Here is an 18351-nt window from a genome sequence, read left to right as displayed (position 1 = left end):
CCAGTTGCTTTTTACTTACCTGGGGATGCCCCCCCCCCCCCCCCCCCCCAAGTCTTTAAAGTGGTCTGAAGCTCCGACATAACATTCAATAAAAAATGTGTTTTCCTGCTTATTACTCATACAGTTATCATATTTGGTTTTGTGCATAAGTAATATTGGCTGTTTACAAATTACAAGTTTCCAAAGTGTAGTTTATCGTGCCCTAAATGCTGCCATTGCATTTTATTCAAACTGCTTTTTATTATATATTAACATCTTCTAATGAGCTGTTCTGAGCTGTTTGTGTGCTTGAAGCACCGAGAGCTTCACAGAGAGCTCCTTTTAACTTGTTACACTGTGTTTACACACATGTATCAACACTGGAATGCAAACAAAGATACTGTTATCTCCAGTTTGGATGCGGATTTGAAGCTGAATAGCAGGACAAAGTGCTTTGCTTAACCATTTTAGTGATGTTCTGCTAAAAAATATGGGATAGTAGCCTTTAGACTTTCAGACCACTTTAAGCAAACATAATCTGAAAATTAAAAGTCAAAATAAACATACTTACCTCCTGTGTCTACTCATCTATCTCTTTCTCCTCTCCTGTGTCCTGTTTGTTCACTGTGATCGAAGGTATTCTCAGTTTTCCATCTTGGCGATGACCCTGTCACAGCTTCCTGGTCAGCACACTGTTAGGCCTTGTTCACGTCTAAAAACGAAAACACAAACGCAAGTGTCACAGACCGCAAGGCCGGTCTGCGGATAGGGTCAATCGATCAGCGTCAGAAATCCTCTCACACAGTCATTGTGTTCATCACGAAGGGTAACCCGACTTCGCAATTTGATGAATCGACTCGCGGAGGGAGCGTTCAGACGCCAACAGACTCACCTCACACATACAATTCAAAGATCTGCCACCAAGCGGGTTACACAGCCCGCTACTGTAATGATACTAGGACTTCGAGAACGCTCTATTAACCCTTAGCAGTATGCAGGAATCTGGGTCAGATCGTTATATCTGGGCCGGGTTCTCGCATACGGGTTATAAAGGCACACCTAAACACAGGGTAGCGATTTCAGGAGAATAGGTACGATTGTGTATGTTCAGCAACAGGTCATAACCGCTAAACGATTTTTAAAACGTTTAATAACAAAATTGCAATACATACAGTTGCATACACCAATTAACATATACACACAGAGCTTAAAAATAAAAAGGAATAAAATCAGAAAATTCTTACTTAGTTATGGCTGATAGTCTATTTGAAGAATGAAGAAACAGAGTCCAGTTTAAACGTAGGCATTCATGTTAAGAGTCCTTGAACACAGCATGCGTCGGTTCTCCTTGGAACGCATGCCTGGACTTTCCTGGTCGATGCAATTTGGAGAACTGGGGAGGTTTGGTCCCGCCCCACTTTTATAGGACCTGAGTTTTGGGGCTGTCACTACCTGAAAAGTAGGTGTGTTTAAGGCAGGGTTATCTCCTGGCATCCAGGTTGCCACCTCCAGACTAAGAGCAAGAAATGTACCAGTTATTAATAATCTGTGTGACTCCGCCCCAGATTGGCGCATCGCAAATCCGAGACTATATTCAGAAGCGGCCTGCGACCCTGTATTAAACGAGGCTACACATGCCTATTCTATTGCATTCGCTCTACGCAGGCCGGATAAAGTGGTTTCTCTACTGATTCCTGATAGCTAGAACATTGTAATTCAGGTGAATGATAGAACTGTTTTCTAGGTATCAGGAAATGTAATTTTTGTCTTGCTGTGCCAAACCTATTTTGAATTATTAATAAATTAAAGTTCTCTTTGTTTGAGTCTATGAGCTTGGAGGGAACGTTTATCTCAGCCAGTTTGAGCTGGCTTGGGGGAGATGAGCTGTGTAGCCAAATGGCTCTACCCAGGGGGGTTGGCCAGGTGTGAAATTCTTTCCTGACCTGACACAGGATGTGGGGGTGAGGGGCTGTGCTGTCAGTGGAAGAGAGCAAAGGAAAGATATTTGTGTTATTCTACACAGGACTGACAGTCACTTTTCCAAGCACTTTTCCAGAGCGGTTTTTATATTCACGACCTGACGCTTGTCAGGAAGTGAACTATTTGACCCGGAAAATAATAAAAACAATGTATTTATTCTCAAAAACGCGAACGCAACCGCTGCACAAAGCAATTTTGTGAGCGTTTGCGTTTTTCCTACACCTTCCATTGAGACAAAATTGCCTAAAAATGGTACAGTCACCGCTTTGCTGAGCGGATCGGAAACGAAACGCTCAGATGTGAACTCTCTCATAGGGAATCATTGCACAAGCGTTTTTATGGCGATTTTGAAATGCCCTGCCACTTGAGGGAAACAAGGACATTAGGGAAACAAGGACATTACCTTGCACATCAGTTGTCCTTTCAGGTATAACTGACAGCAACTGATATATAACTGATAGCAGCTGGACAGTATACAGTATTTCAGTTCTGACAAAATCTTGTCAGAACTGGACGGAATTACTAAGCTTCTGTGGGGAACTGACGGCGAGGTAAGTATGTAATATTCATTTGCAGGCACATCATGTCTTTATTTAAAATAATTTTACTCCGTTCAAGTTCCCATTAAGAGCCCTTCAGTGATTTCTGGATCCCCTATATTGTGTTGCCGTCATATGCTTCAACCCAGCTGGGTCACATCTATGGTGCATGTTTGATTCCATCCGCACGCCTCCTTAATTGCAATCACATAGCCAGGAGCATTCTGCCCAAACACTGGTATAATTCTTTGTGAACTGTGCATGTGCAGAAGACTCCTGGCCACGGGAGCATGGCCAGGAAGGTACGGAGACAGGACTGTGCATGCACTGTCCAGCTTTTAAAGAGGAGCTGTCAGCCATACTATCTCAGAAAAAAACACACATATAGAAGTAGATAAATACTTGCTCTACTTACATAACATATGTATTGCACTGTCCGTGGTTTGATTTTAGTGATTTTTCTACAGTAAAAAAAGAAAAAGAGAAAATCCTTCTTAGCATTTCCCATTTTAAATGTGGCTATTGTGAAGCCAATCCTGATGTCATTCCCTCCCTTACTTTTCTTGGCCTGATTGTGTATGCCTCCACTATAGAAAGTGCATTGTCTCAGCATGAGAAATATTGGCCAATCAGAGAGGAACAGAGGTGTGGGAGGGAAAAACAGGAGGGAAAGAAGCTTCAGCCAATGAGGCTGCATTAGTTAAAGAGAATCTGTATTGTTAAAATCGCTCAAAAGTAAACATATCAGTGCGTTAGGGGACATCTCCTATTACCCTCTGTCACAATTTCGCCGCTCCTCGCCGCATTAAAAGTGGTTAAAAACAGTTTTAAAAAGTTTGTTTGTAAACAAACAAAATGGCCACCAAAACAGGAAGTAGGTTGATGTACAGTATGTCCACACATATAAAATACATCCATACATAAGCAGGCTGTATACAGCATTCCTTTTGAATCTCAAGAGATCATTTGTGTGTTTCTTTCCCCCATGCACTGAAGTTTCAGGCTGCTCTTTTCTTCTTGCAAACAGCTTTGCCCTTGTTTGTAATTCCTCAGTATGTGAAAGCCCAGCCAGCTCAGAGGACGATTTATCCAGCTGATTAGAGCAGCTTCTCTCTTCTCTCTTATCTAAATACACAGGCAGTGTGCATAGAGGGGCCAGAAAGGGTGAGTTCATAGCAGAACCACAACACTGAAGAACTTGGCAGCCTTCCAGACACAGGCCGACAAGTCTGACAGGGGAAAGATACATTGATTTATTACAGAGACTGTCATAGTAGAAAGTGCTGCAGTTAGCCAGAACACATTAGAATAGCTTTTGGAACATGTAGGATGATAAAAAACAGGATGCAATTTTTGTTACGGAGTCTCTTTAAGTCTGAGGGGGAAGTATAGAAGCAAAAAAGGACCACCCAGCATGCCCTGCAACTTCCTTTTTGCATACCAAATTTTGTGTGTACCAAATAAGAGTCAGGTAAATTGGGGAATGATCATTTATCAACAAGAAAAGTAATAGTGATTTTAAGTTTTGGATTGCCTGGTTAGCATCCTTATTACTTGCTTACCAGATAACAATAAAGAATTGATTTTTGATTTTATGCCCGACAGTTACACTTTAATGAGACTTAAAGGGAACCAGAGACGCCAGAAAAAAGATTTTATACATACCTGGGGCTTCCTCCAGCCCCATACGCACGGATCGCTCCCACGCCGCCATCTTCCGTTGCCTGTATCAGCTGGTACCGGGTCCCGTAGTTTCGGCCAGTCGGCGTCAGCACGCGGCCAGTTGTCCACATCACAGGGGCTCCCAGCATACCCCTACGCGTGCGGCTGCATACTGCGCACCCGCATGCGGAAGGATATGGAGGGATCCCCTGATCATGCGGACAATTAGCCGCATCCGCCGGAAGTGACGGGACCCGGTACCCCCCTGATCATGCGGACAATTAGCAGCATCCGCCGGAAGTGACGGGACCCGGTACCGGTGGATCCAGGAAGCGGAGGATGGCGGCGTTGGAGCGATCCAGGCTTATGGGGCTGGAAGAAGCCCCAGGTATGTATGAAATCTTTTTTCTTTTTCCATGTCCGGCGTCTCTGGTTCCCTTTAAATCAACATTTTTTGTACTGTTACAGGTGTGCTTTAATGTAGGCATGTAGTAAGAAGTTTTGAATCATGGCTTTCGGATAATAAGATTTTTTTCAGACTCCTTCCTGTAGACTGACAAAATATTAGCGTACACAGCTTATATACATTTGAACATCAGAAGGGGGTACATAGATTTTTTTTGAAAAAAACAGGTAGCTATTCGACATAAGAACACCTGACTTATGAACAACCCGCATACACGAACAACCACAAAAAGGTGAAACGTGTCAAAAAAAAAAACACATTTTTCAAAAAGACCTTGTGGTTTTTGAGAAAATCAGTTTTAAAAAATTCAAAGAGAAAATGTTTTTTCTTTAAACTGGTGAAATTACATTTTGCTGCAGTACACTGAGGGCACAGGGAGACACAGAGGGACTGAGGTGGAACAGGGTTTCAACTTATGAACATTCAGAACCAACATACAGTCCCTATCTTGTTTGTCAACCAGGGACGACCTGCATAGGCAAATGTAGGCATTTAGCTCATAGTAAACCATCATTTATAGGTATGTCCAGGGGTGTATTCAAGGCAGCTTGCATTACGTAAATGGAAATGATCAAGTTATATTATGTTATTATATTATATACAATATTGGACCCGTTCCTATTCACTTTTTGTCCAAGGTTTTCTTCTGGGGGATATTTTCACTTGTTATGGATACCGTAAATGCCTCTTAAAGGACAACTGTAATGAGAGGGAAATGAAGGCTGCCATATCTATTTCCTTTTAAACAATACCCGTTTCCTGGCAGCTCTGCAAAACTATTTGGTTGCAGTAGTGTCTGAATAACACCAGAAACAAGCATGCAGATAATCATATCAGATTTGACAATAATGTCAGAAACACCTGATCAGCTGCATGCTTATTCAGGGTCTATGGCTAAAAGTATTAGAGGCAGAGGATCAGCAGGACAGCCAGGCAACTGGTATTCTTTAAAGTGGACCCAAATTAAAAATACAAGATTTCACAAATAAAATCTATTTTCTAAATTATAATAATAAATAGCAGCCTTTTTTCAGCTGCATGATAACAAATATAAAATATTTTACATTTATTAGAGAAACCCCTCCCTTCCTTTTATATTGCCGGAAAAGAATCCGGCAAACTGGTGGAGTAGGAGGTGTCCGGCAAAGGAGGAATTGCTAATGGCTGCCACCAGTATAACCCTAGTTATGGAAAGAGGAGGGTGAAAAGCATGCACTGAAACGCGCATGGGCTTGAAGGAGTGTTTATTTATCTTTGTATGTGTCAGAGTGGTGCAACTAAATATTTTGAATTAAAAAAAATGTTTGGTTTGGGTCCGCTTTAAAAGTAAATAAATATGGCAGCTTCCATAAACCTTTTGTTACAGTTGTCACCAGCAAGCGAGAAAATCACGTCACGCACCATGTGGAACGCATCTCCGTGACTCTCTCCGAACATAAAAATATTGAACTAAAAGTTTCATTTGCATTTGCTAATGGGTTAAATAGGCAAAATAATACAATTTTAGATATACTTAAAACAATGTGCTGTAACCTATTTTAGTATGTTTGTACTATTATAGAACCTGCTAAGCACCATATTATTTTTATATTTATGATACACATGTCCTTAGAATCGAAAGTGGGTGTTCTTTGTTTTTCTCATGACTGTAATCAGGGCCGCCACCAGAAATTTTGGGGCCTCTCACACATAATCAGGCCTGGGCCCTCCCTCCCTGGGCCCACCCACTGGTTGCTGTGCCCGCCCACTAGCCACCCCACCTCTGTGTCCGTGCGCGAAGTGCGCTGCAGCGAAAAATGTGCATGGCACCGACACTGAAGACAGCGGCATGCACAGCGTGATGCTGCAAAAAGTGGGTGTGGCCATGACATGTTGTGGGTGGAGCCAAATACTAGCAAAATACAGGTAGTCCCTGGTTAACAAATGAGATGGGGACTTGTAGGTCCGTTCCTATCCTTTATCCGTTCTCTTTTGGCCCCCTCTTTTCTTCCTGTGCCTCTTTTCTCCCCCTCTGTCTCTCCTCAGTTTGTGACCCTTTTTTGTCCCTTTGTGTGACCTCATGTTCCCATCTCATCTCTTTTTTCCCTGTGCCTCTTGTGTCCGCCTCTGTTCCCCCTTTGCCTCTTTGATCCCCCTGTGCTACCTCTTGTCCCCAGCTCGTCCCCCTGCCCTAGCCAGGTACAGGTGCCCCTAGTATAGGTATCCAGGCATAGGTGCCCCCAGTATAGGTAGACAGGTATAGGTTCCCCAGTATAATTAGCCAGCTATTGGTGGTGCCCCAGTATAGGTAGCATGGTGTAGATACCCCCAGTATAGGTAGCCTGGTATAGCTGGTGCCCCAGTGTAGGCCAGCAAGATACAGGTGCCCCAGTATAGATATTCAACCATAGGTGGTGCCCCGGTATAGGTAGCCTGGTATAGTTGCCCCCGGTATAGGTAGCCTGGTATGGGTGGTGCACCAGTATAGGTTAGTCAGATACAGGTGCCCCAGTAAAGGTAGCAAGCTATAGGCGCTCCAGTATAAGTAGCCAAGTATAGGTGGTGCCCCAGTATAGGTAGCCAGGTATAGGTGGTGCCCCAGTATAGGTAGCTAGGTATAGGTGGTTCCAGCCCCAGTATAAGTAGCCAGGTACTGTATAGGTAGCCTGTAGCAAGATATAGGTGGCGCCCCAGTATAGAAAGTCGGCTGTAGTGGGCTCACTCAACTGCTCCCCACGTTCAAGGGCTGATGTCACTCTTCTCTCAGTGCTGGAATGTGGTGTGCTGGTTAGTGAGCCACAGGCCCGCAGCCAGCACATGCGGCCCTTCCAGTGCTTTGGGGGGCCCAGGGTCCACAGAAGCCCGGGGCCCCTCACTGCAGTGTCAGTTGTCCTGACCTGATTGCTGCCCTGACTGTAATGTCTCATGGTGAATTAAATGGCACATCTCTATTGTTCTTCTTATTCTAGTTATTCTAGGGCTGGAATATGTCATAAAGGTACATTTATAATACTGTACATTCATTTATTGGAGCAGTTGTTCATAATATTTTATTAGTGCTTTAAATATCATGTAGAACGTCTGGAATAGGATTGAAAAGGATTATTATCTTGTAACTTGTATTTTCAAGCAAACAATCACAGTTCCAACAAGTTTAATAAAATTGTACAACACATACAAAATCACATTAAAGGATACCTGAAGTGACATGTGACATGATGAGATAGACATGTGCATGTACAGTGCCTAGCACATATATAACTATGCTGTGTTCCTTTTTTTTTCTTTCTCTGCCTGAAAGAATTAAATATCAGGTATGTAAGTGGCTGACTCAGTCCTGACTCAGACAGGAAGTGACTACAGTGTGACCCTCACTGATAAGAAATTCTAACCATAAAACACTTTCCTAGCAGAAAAGTACTTTTGTGAGCAAGAAAGAGATAAAAAGGGGAATTTCTTATCAGTGAGGGTCACACTGTAGTCACTTCCTGCCTGAGACAGGACTGAGTCAGCTACTTACATACTTGATATTTAACTCTTTCAGGCAGAGAAAGATAAAAAGGAACACAGCATAGTCATTTGTGTGCTAGGCACTGTACATACACATGTCTATCTCATCATGTCACATGTCACTTCTGGTATCCTTTAATTGTAGGTACACATGTTGCTTTGCCGCTATATAGATGCGTTCGATTGATACATTCCGTCATGTCCGATATTACTCTCGATCGTTTTACAGCTCTATTTCTCATAGATGTGAATGGAAAAAGATAAGAAAAATGAGCGGAAGATAAGAGAATCGAGCGGAAAAAATGATTGCGCAGAGAATTAAGCGGAAAAAATGTATTGTGTGTACCCAGCATAACAGTCACTGTAACTGAGTCATTATACATTCTAATTAAGGAAGGAATAATCTTTTATAAAATTATTTTACTATCAATAAAGTTTTATAAGTAAAGGAGATTTTTGTCATGTACAAAGCATACAGTACAGTATAATGTAAAAATAAAGTGTTGAAACATTGTTGGAATTTTTCTTTGGCTTAAAGGGGAACTGAAGAGAGAGGTATATGGAGGCTGTCATGTTTATTTCCTTTTAATCAATACCAGTTGCCTGGCAGCCCTGCTGGTCTATTTCTCTGCAGTAGTATCTGATTAAAACCAGAAACAAGCATGCAGCTAGTCTTGTCAGATCAGACTTATAAGTCTGAACCACTGAAACACCTGATCTGCTGCATGCTTGTTCAGGGGCTATGGCTAATAGTATTAGAGGCAGAGGATCAGCAGGGCTGCCAGGCAACTGGTATTGTCTAAAAGGAAATAAACATGACAGCCTCCATATACCTCTCTCTTCAGTTCCCCTTTAACCTCCCCCTCTCATTCAGTAACACAGTGGTTCCCTCTAAATCCCTTTAAACCCAGCAGGATTTTTTAAATTGAATTCAAGGCCCCATGTAGACAGGGACTGGCTTAAAGAGACACTGAAGCGAGAATAAATCCCGCTTCTTGTCTCATAGTCAGCAGGGGCATGTTTGCCCCTGCTAAAACGCCGCTATCCCGTGGCTAAACGAGGGTCCCTGACCCCCCAACCCTCCCCGCAAAACCTACAACCAACTTGGTCATAGATTTTGCTGCTCTTGAGGCAGGGCTAACGGCCGCAGCCCTGCCTCTCAGCGCCGTCTATCAGCGGCGCATCGCCGCCTCTCCCCCGCCCCTCTCAGCGAAGGAAGACTGAGAGGGGCGGGGGAGAGGCGGAGATACGCGCTGACAGACGCGCAAGAGGCAGGGCTGCGGTGGTTAGCCCTGCCTCAATCCGGAAGAGGGGATGCGCTGCTCGGAGGGGATTTCGGGGGGTAAGGGACCCCCGTTTAGCCGCGGGATAGCGGCGTTTTAGCAGGGGCACACATGCCCCTGCTGACTATGAGGTCTGAAGCGAGATTTATTCTCGCTTCAGACTCTCTTTAAGGGTAAACTGGTGATTTGTATATGCTATTTTTATGCAAATGTATGCAGCTTGAAAATAGATTGATTCTGCTGTTGCAGAATTTGATTGGTCCCATTTGAAGCTGCATTACATTTGCATTACCAAATCCAAAACCCTGTATCAACTTAAAAGTTAAAGTTAGCAATAAAACACCAGCAGGAGCAGGAGGAAAATGTATGAAATACAACTAACTGAAGGACCCTTTCAGTCAGGGCCGTACTTAGTAGTAAATTGTGGTGGCTGGAAAGTGTGCTGGTTAAGGGCTCTGCCTCTGACACAGGAGACCAGGGTTCAAATCTCGGCCCTGCCTGTTCAGTAAGCCAGCACCTATTCAGTAGGAGACCTTAGGCAAGTCTCCCTAACACTGCTACTGCCTATAGAGCGCACCCTAGTGGCTGCAGCGCTGGCGCTTTGAGTCCGCCAGGAGAAAAGCGCGATATAAATGTTATTTGTCTTGTCTAAATTGTCATCAAAACTTTAGCAGTCACAAGACTAAATTAAAGTAACTACAAGATCTCTTTCAGAACGGGCCCTTCTAAGTATTAAACTGGCAGTTAGAAACCAGCAGCAGTATCTACATAATAGCAAGGCCCTATTGCATCAAGTATTCCAAGAAATAATTTGACTGGAAGATGACATCAGCAGAAGCAGGACTTTTGAAGGCAGAACCCTCCATTAGTGTGAGACCCACACAATTTAAATAACAAAATGAAGAAGAAAAGTCACAAAGTAAATGTCAGCTGCAGTGCAAGACCTATGTAAATGTATGAAGTACTAATGTCAGGTGGCTGGGGCCAGGCTGTGCAGAGGATCTTCAAGGGAGTGGTGCTCAAATTTGACACAGGGCCCCTAATCAATTGTGCTCTTTCCAACCAAGTGTGTTGACTCCACCACCCTCAAATCAGAAGTGATAGGTGCCCAATATTTGACTCACCTATCATTACTGGGATCTCTGTCCCTTTTGATCAGCCCACAAGCTTTTTTTTCAAGAAGAAGAAGTGGTTGCCAATATGCAGTGGTTGCTATGCATTAGAAGGTGCAAAATTGCAGTACGTGCCAAGGTTCAGTATGTGTCCAGATGCAGTGGGTGGTAAGATGCTAAAGTTCAGTTTGTGCTAAGTTACAGTGGGTGCTGAGGTGCCAAAGTCCAGTCTGGGTCAAGCTACAGTGAGTACCGAGGTCCAGTTTGTATTGGGTGTTTTTTTTGCAGAGGGTGCTAAGCATTATTGGGTGCTGACAGAGTAGCAGATGGTGATAAACAATAGTGGGTGCCATGTGAGTGCGAATTGGTGCAGGAGCCATGTAAGTGCTGGGTACAGGCCCTGAGGTCTATAGCTACGCCACTGATAGGTGCAGTGGGCAGGACATGAGTGAGTAGGCAGTGCCATGTGGGGTCTGGATGTGTGACTGCCATGGGAGAGTACTAGGTCTCATGTGGGTTTATACTATTGGTCGGTTCTGGATGCTACCTGGGTGATGGCCATGGAAGGGTACTAGGTGCATATAATGGCTTGGGGACCTGGTGCAGTGTAAGTACTGTGCAATGTGGGTCCTTATTATGGGGGGCATAGGTGCAAATACTGTGTGCCAAGTGGGTACTGGGAGTGAGTACCTGGTGCCATGTGGGTGATGGGTGCTGGCTAGTGAGGTATTGGTTGTCATGCGGCTGATAAATACAGTTGCAGGGTGCCATGTAGGGTCTGACTACATGGGTGGGTATCAGGTATCAGGAGGGCACTGTGGGAGGTAGAGGTCAGTGTGGGTGCTGAACGAAAGGTAGGTCACTGTGGGTACTTGGGAGGGAGGTCACTGTGGGTGCTGGGGAAGCTTTCTCGAAGACCTGGGGACAAAAATAAAGTAGTAACATCAGACAGTTGTGACAGCAGCAGCAATAGAATAAGTGACAGCGATGTACCCAAGCCCCAAGATTTGGAAAAACGTATAGTATAGTAATGACAGACACCCTTCCCTGGCCAGTAACAGTTGATGATGTAAGAACATAGTGGTCCTTGGCCATGCAACTCCCCAACACACACAGACACGCACGCACGCACACACGCACGCACGCACACAGACACACACACACACACGTAAATATATAAATGTTAGTTCAGCTCCTTCAGATCCTTATTACTGAGGGTTCAACAAGTCTAAAATTGGTGTAAAGGCAGCAGTAAGATGTTTGGTGTAAAGCAGCAGCAATAATCATATTAGTTAGGGCAAGAACCCTATTAATAAGTGTCCTAGAAGTATAACATTGTGTTTAAAGGCATCAGAACTAGCAGCAGGAGTTTAAAGGTGGGAGGAGTCATATTAGGTGGGCTGGCTACCATAAGGTGGGTGGGGGGAAGGTTGAGGGAGTGGGGCACATGTAGCTACCATACTAGGGAAGAGGGGGGGGGGGGAGTCCATCTGGCTACCTTAATGGGGTGGGAGGGGGGCACATCTGGCTACTTTACTGGTGTGTGAGGGAGCACATTATTTAATGTAAGGGGGTGGGGACCCGGGTCCAAATTCCGCATCGGGCCCTGAGGTCTATAGCTACGCCACTGGTAGGGTATCTCCTAAGTATAAAAATTGGCAAGTAGACACCAACAACAATTTCATCACCCAAACCATACCCAGACTGTGATAGCATTGCGAGGGGGTGCATCAAGTGAAAAGATCTCCACCTAGCCCTGCTGTGAGGTACTGCATACTCCCAAATCTACTGGGATAGAAATAGGATCAAGGGGGTAGGTAGTGGAGTGTGCTTTAGAGATGACCAAAGGGTTAAGAGGTGCAGAAGAAAGTATAAAACTTAGTTAAGTTTGTGATAGTGTGCAGTCACTAGTTCAAGGCTGGAGAAAGAGGGTAAAGTGATGAGGGAATGCAGAGAGACTGATAGAGTCTGGAGAATAATGTTGCATATGTTTCTGTGCGCTTGTATGAGAGACTGTAGTGGGGAAGCAGACAGATTAGATGGAAGAGTGTATTTGAGTAAGTTGCGGTGGTAATACTGTAATAACTGATGATACGTCATTGGACAGGAAGAGGAAAAGCGATGCTGAAAAGTAGTCTACAGAAAGAGCTACTGGGCCTGGAGAATGGTAGATAACAGCAATTTGGAAGTGGAAGGGAGAATACATGTGGACTGAATGGGCTTCAAAACATGAAAAGGAGAAAGCAGATGCAGTACAAAGAGGGCTAAATGAGCAGTGTTGTGACAGCAGGATGTCCACAAGTGTGAGACCACTGTGCAGGGTAAGCAAGCCTGACCAAGGGCCCTTGCCCAGGGTTAGGTAATACATGCACTGGCCATTTTATTAGGTACATCTTGCTAGTACTAAGTTGGACCCTCTTTTGATGCAAATCTCCAGTTCCACTGCATCCCAGAGGTGCTCTATTGATGAATCGCTGCATCCACGCGGCTGAACGATGTATTTAACCCCCCAAAATCCCGGGGCAAAATTCCATGACTTTCCAGGTCATGGATTTTGCTGCCCGGGGGATGCAGAGCTTTGCGCTGTAGCTCTGTATCCAGTGCAGTCAATCTCCGTAGATCTCCGTCTCTCCCCGCCCCTCTCAGTGAAAGAAGACTGAGGGGGGCAGGGAGAGGCAGAGACACACGGAGATTGACTGGAGCAGAGGAGCAGAGGCAGCTACTGCACAAAGCTCTTCCTTCTCCAGGAAGTACCAGAGGATTTAGCCCCGGGTTTTTTTTGGGGGGGGGGGGGGGGTTAAATACATAGTTCAGCCGCATGCAAGCAGTGATTCATCTTTGCTTATACTGCTGAAGAGGACTAGATAGTAAAAAGAGGTAACTTTATTCACTTCAGACTCTCTTTAACCTTTTGCGAACCTACGCAAGTAAATTCTACGCTGCACTTGTGGCTGCTCTAGGCTAATTCGGCGATTTACACCACCCACTTCCGCTCCCGACGCAGTCGTGTGCACCCAAGAGGGAGGTTTAAGCTGTCATATGACAGCTGACATCTCCCCTCAGTGATCAGAAGCCATTGCGCATGGCTTCTGATCACATGATCACTATGATCCCCGGCAGATCGTAGTGACCCCTGTTACTGATGTGGCAATGTGTGTGTGTGGAGGGGGGGGGGGGGAGAAGAGGACATCTAAACACCTGGCTACCTATTCTGGGGACATCTATACACCTGGCTACCTATTCAGGGGACACCTATAGATCTGGCTACCTATTCTGGGGACAAATAAAGACCTGGCTAACTATTCTGGAGACTCTCTAGTAAGGCCACATCTGGAATATGGAATTCAGTTCTGGGCACCACATTACAAAAAAGATATTGCAGTTTTAGAGCAGGTGCAGAGACGAGCAACAAAATTGATACGTGGGATGGAAGGTCTCACTTACCAATAAAGATTAGATAAACTGGGTTTATTTAGTCTAGAGAAAAGACGCCTTAGAGGAGATCTAATTAACATGTATAAATACATCAGAGGGCAATATAATAGCTTGGCGGATGAGCTTTTTGTCCCCAGGCCTTCTCAAAGGACTAGAGGACATGATCTGCGCATGAAGGAAAAACGTTGTAGCCATTTATTTAGGAAAGGGTTCTTTACAGTAAGAGTGATTAAGATGTGGAATGCATTGCCACAGGAAGTCGTTATGGCAAATTTTATACCTGCATTTAAAGGGGACTTAGATGCTTTCCTTGCGTTGAAAGACATCCATGGCTACAATTAGTAGGTAATGCCTAATGATGTTGATCCAGGGATTTTATCTGACTGCTATCTGGAGTCGGGAAGGAATTTTTCCCTTTTGGGGCAAATTGGACCATGCCTTGTAAGGGTTTTTTCACCCTTCTCTGGATCAACAGGGATATGTGAGGGAGCAGGCTGGTGTTGTACTTTGTACTGGTTGAACTCGATGGACGTATGTCTTTTTTCAACCATAATAACTATGTAACTATGTAACCTATAGATTTGGCTAAGGAAACCTATACACCTGGCTACTTATACTGGGGATACCTATAGACCTAAATGCCTATACTGGGGGCAACCTTTTTGGGAGAACTGCTGCCAGATTATCTGTATTTCTGGGGACCCGCTGCTGCCAGATTAAGTGTATTTTGGGGAACCGCTGCCAGATTATGTGTATGTTGGGGGAACCGCTGCTGCCAGATTACATCTATTTTTGGGGAACCACTGCCATATTATCTGTATTTTGAAAGATCCTCTGCCAGATTATTTTTTGTATGTATTTTTGGTGAAATGCTGTCAGATTACACGTATTTTGGGGGGAAACACTATGGCAAAGCTCAAACTTCCCCAGCAGACTTTTTACAGCACTGCTAAGGTCATGTATATTTAGTCCCACCCATGACCACACCCACACTCTGTTGCGTGACAACTGCCCATTATTCGGTGCGCCGCGCTGGGGGGGGGGGGGGGGATGTAGGTTGGGGAGAGTTCACTCACCTCCTTTCCCAGGACTAGACCCCTGTTTGTATGTTTAGAGTTTCTGCCATATGATTGGCTGATTAACTATTTGTGTTGACAAACAACATGTGTACCTCATAAGGGTATATTCAATAAACTGTGGTAATCAGAATATCATATGTGTAAAGTGTTAGGCACAATGGCCTCAATTCATGAAGCTTTATCAAACATTTTATCGAACGTTTGATAATTTACCTCATGGGTAAAATCTAATTTTGAATTCACTAAGGTGTTATAGATTTATCAAATGTTTTATTGATAAAATGGTCAATAAATCTAGAACATCTTAGTGAATTCAAAATTAGATTTTACTCACGAGGTAAATTATCAAATGTTTGATAAAGTGTTTGATAAAGCTTAGTGAATTGAGGCCATGAGTACAACATAATGCAATAGACTACATGCAATGTACATTGCTTTACTTATCGTGTGTAACCCTGTACACATGATATTCTGATTACTGCAGTTTTAGTGACTATACCTTGAGGCCGGTTTCACCTTAGCAGCCTACGTTTGTGTTGCGGTGTGATCGGATGATCGTATCACACCACAACACTAAAAAGACTAAACTCAGTAGTTCTGAGCCTGCGCAGTACAGCCCGGAGGACGTCCGATGACGTCAACGCGCCGCCGTGAGGCGCATTTTGGAGCGCACAAGAAGCCCGACCTGGCCGCCGGCCTGGCTAGGTCGGGCGCGCCACTGGAGACCACCGGGAGCCTGCGGAGCAGCGCCGAGGGCACCTCCTGCCTGCCACGGGCTGGAGGAAGCCCCAGGTAAGTGGATGGGGATTTTTATTTTTTTGGGATAGTCCCTGAACCATCTCTTTAAGGCCAAGCTGCAGAGCTGCTTATCTCAGCATACAAGTGATTCCCCCCTCCCCCTTTTCTCCACCAACAGAGCTTTCTGATCGCCCCTCAGATGTTTATTTTTTGTAAATATTTATTACTTTATTTTAATAATACATTTTGCGATCTTCTGCAGTAGCCGGCCCCAGGACTTGACACCAATTGGCGTTAGGCGGTCCTGGGGCTGCCGCCGCGGCCACGCCGATTGGCATGGGGCGGTCTTAGGGTAGTTAACTTACACAACTTCCGGTCAATGCACGTCGTCACGGATGTTGACCCATAACGCCCTGATGCGTTTACGCCAGATGCAATCGCACCGCATCCGGTATGAGATGTTCCATAAACTGTCATTGCTTTAGTTTTAGACTGCGGTAAAAAAGGTAACGCAACGCAATGAAAACATCCTCGTGTGGAAAGGGCCTGAAGTGGTCAAGGATTGTATATCCCTAGCTGCAATTAAGAAGAGGAGAGAAAGTGAGAAGAAATGAGAGTGCGATTTAAAGTATACCTGAACTACATAATAAATATAAGAGCTGGCCCATTCCAGGGAGTTCTTAAGCATCCCCATAACTTTGGTAACCCCTCAGCTTTGCCAACCGCTAGGCTCAGCGTTCCGGAAAATTGCTGCAGGGAAACTTGTGGTCCGTTCTGCGGATTGTGTGGAATGGATCCGTGTGAACGGATGGATGTGTTCGGATCTATAGGTTAACATCTGTTTGTACAGTATCCGTTCCAAGAACGGACCGTTTTTTAACGTAAGTGTGAACCGGGCCTAATGCATGTTGCTATGCTTCTTACAGATGTACGAAGGAAGGCAGAGCAATGTGATAGATAACTAGAACACCTATAACATATATACTTGGCTTTGATCATATGTCTGGATAGGTGTTATGGTTATATACATTTACTCTGTTAATCAGCAGGAAGTTGTCCAAATAGCAGTATAGCATAGCAGGTATTTTCTTGCAGGTGGGTGTGTTTCTGCAATCCATTCTGCTAGCAGATGATTGACCAGAAGTAAGCTGATGGAACCGGAGCTCCATCTTGTGGCTTACAGTAGAAATAGCTTTACTTAGATGGAATTTCAAATAGGGTTCCAGTTCAATTTTGCCTTTCTATTTACAACTACTCAGCACAGAGCTTCTCTCATGAAGCAAGGTGAAACATGATTTGCATCAGGTGCAGAGATTACAAGAGCACCATGTTAGTACTGTGTTTACACTAACAGCATGCAGCCAGAGTAGCAGGAGAAGCGAGAGTAGAGATGCTCCGAACGGTTCGCATGCGAACTTCGGTGGTTCGCGATCGAACGCGAACTTTATGGCGGTTCGACCCGCCCTACTGTACTACATCATTAGGGTCAACTTTGACCCTCTACATCACAGTCAGCAGGCACAGGGTAGCCAATCAGTCTACACTCCCTCCTGGAGCCCCCCCCCCCCTTATAAAACGCAGGCAGCGTCAGCCATTTCACTCACTTGTGTGGCTGCTGTAATCAGAGAAGCAAGAAGTTTTAAATCAGGATGATACCATTTTTGGCTAACTAAAAATGAATAAAAATAAGCAAGTTTTCGGCCTTGCAGCCTTCGGCGGGCTTACATCCTGTAACACACATCTGTGTTAGCCATCAGTAAAAGCAAGAAGTTTAAAATCAGGATGATACCATTTATTGGCTAACTAAAACTGAATAAGAATAAGCAAGCTTTCGGCCTTGCAGCCTTGGTCGGGCTTACAGAATGTAAGCCCGACTAAGGCTGCAAGGCCGAAAGCTTGCTTATTTTTATCCATTTTTAGTTAGCCAATCAATGGTATCATCCTGATTTAAAACTTCTTGCTTTTACTGATGGCTAACACGGTACAATACCCTACTGTAATTAGAGAAGGGAGAAAACCTTGCTGCTGCTGCTGACATAGGGAAAGCTTAGTTAGGCTCTTGTGTTAGGCTTGTTAGCTTGCTCCTTCTTGCTGATCTTATTGCTAAAAAGCACTCCTCATCCTCAACAGCTCTTTTGAGAGCTAATGTTGTTCTTGTGTTGCATATACAGCCTTGGTAATTCCTACTGTGCCACTGCCAGGCCCAGCACATTCAGTGACTACCTGTGTGTGTGACAGGCAGCTTCACATTTATAATACCAATCATTGCATACCCACCTGTTGTTGTTCAGTGCACCTACCTACCTACGTGACCGCACGCAGTGCCACTGTACCTGTTCACGGTACCTGTGTGTGTGTGTGTGTGTGTGTGTGTGTGTGTGACAGGTGCACATTTGTAATACCAATCACTGCATACCCACCTGTTGTTCAGTGCACCTACCTACCTACGTGACCGCATGCATTGTCACTGCACCTGTTCACGGTACCTGTGTGTGTGACAGGTGCACATTTGTGACAGGTGCACATTTGTAATACCAATCACTGCATACCCACCTGTTGTTCAGAGCACCTACCTACCTACATGACAGC

This window comes from Hyperolius riggenbachi, chromosome 9 (assembly GCF_040937935.1).
Source record: "Hyperolius riggenbachi isolate aHypRig1 chromosome 9, aHypRig1.pri, whole genome shotgun sequence".
Classification (NCBI taxonomy): domain Eukaryota; kingdom Metazoa; phylum Chordata; class Amphibia; order Anura; family Hyperoliidae; genus Hyperolius; species Hyperolius riggenbachi.
This window is presented reverse-complemented; position numbering follows the sequence as displayed.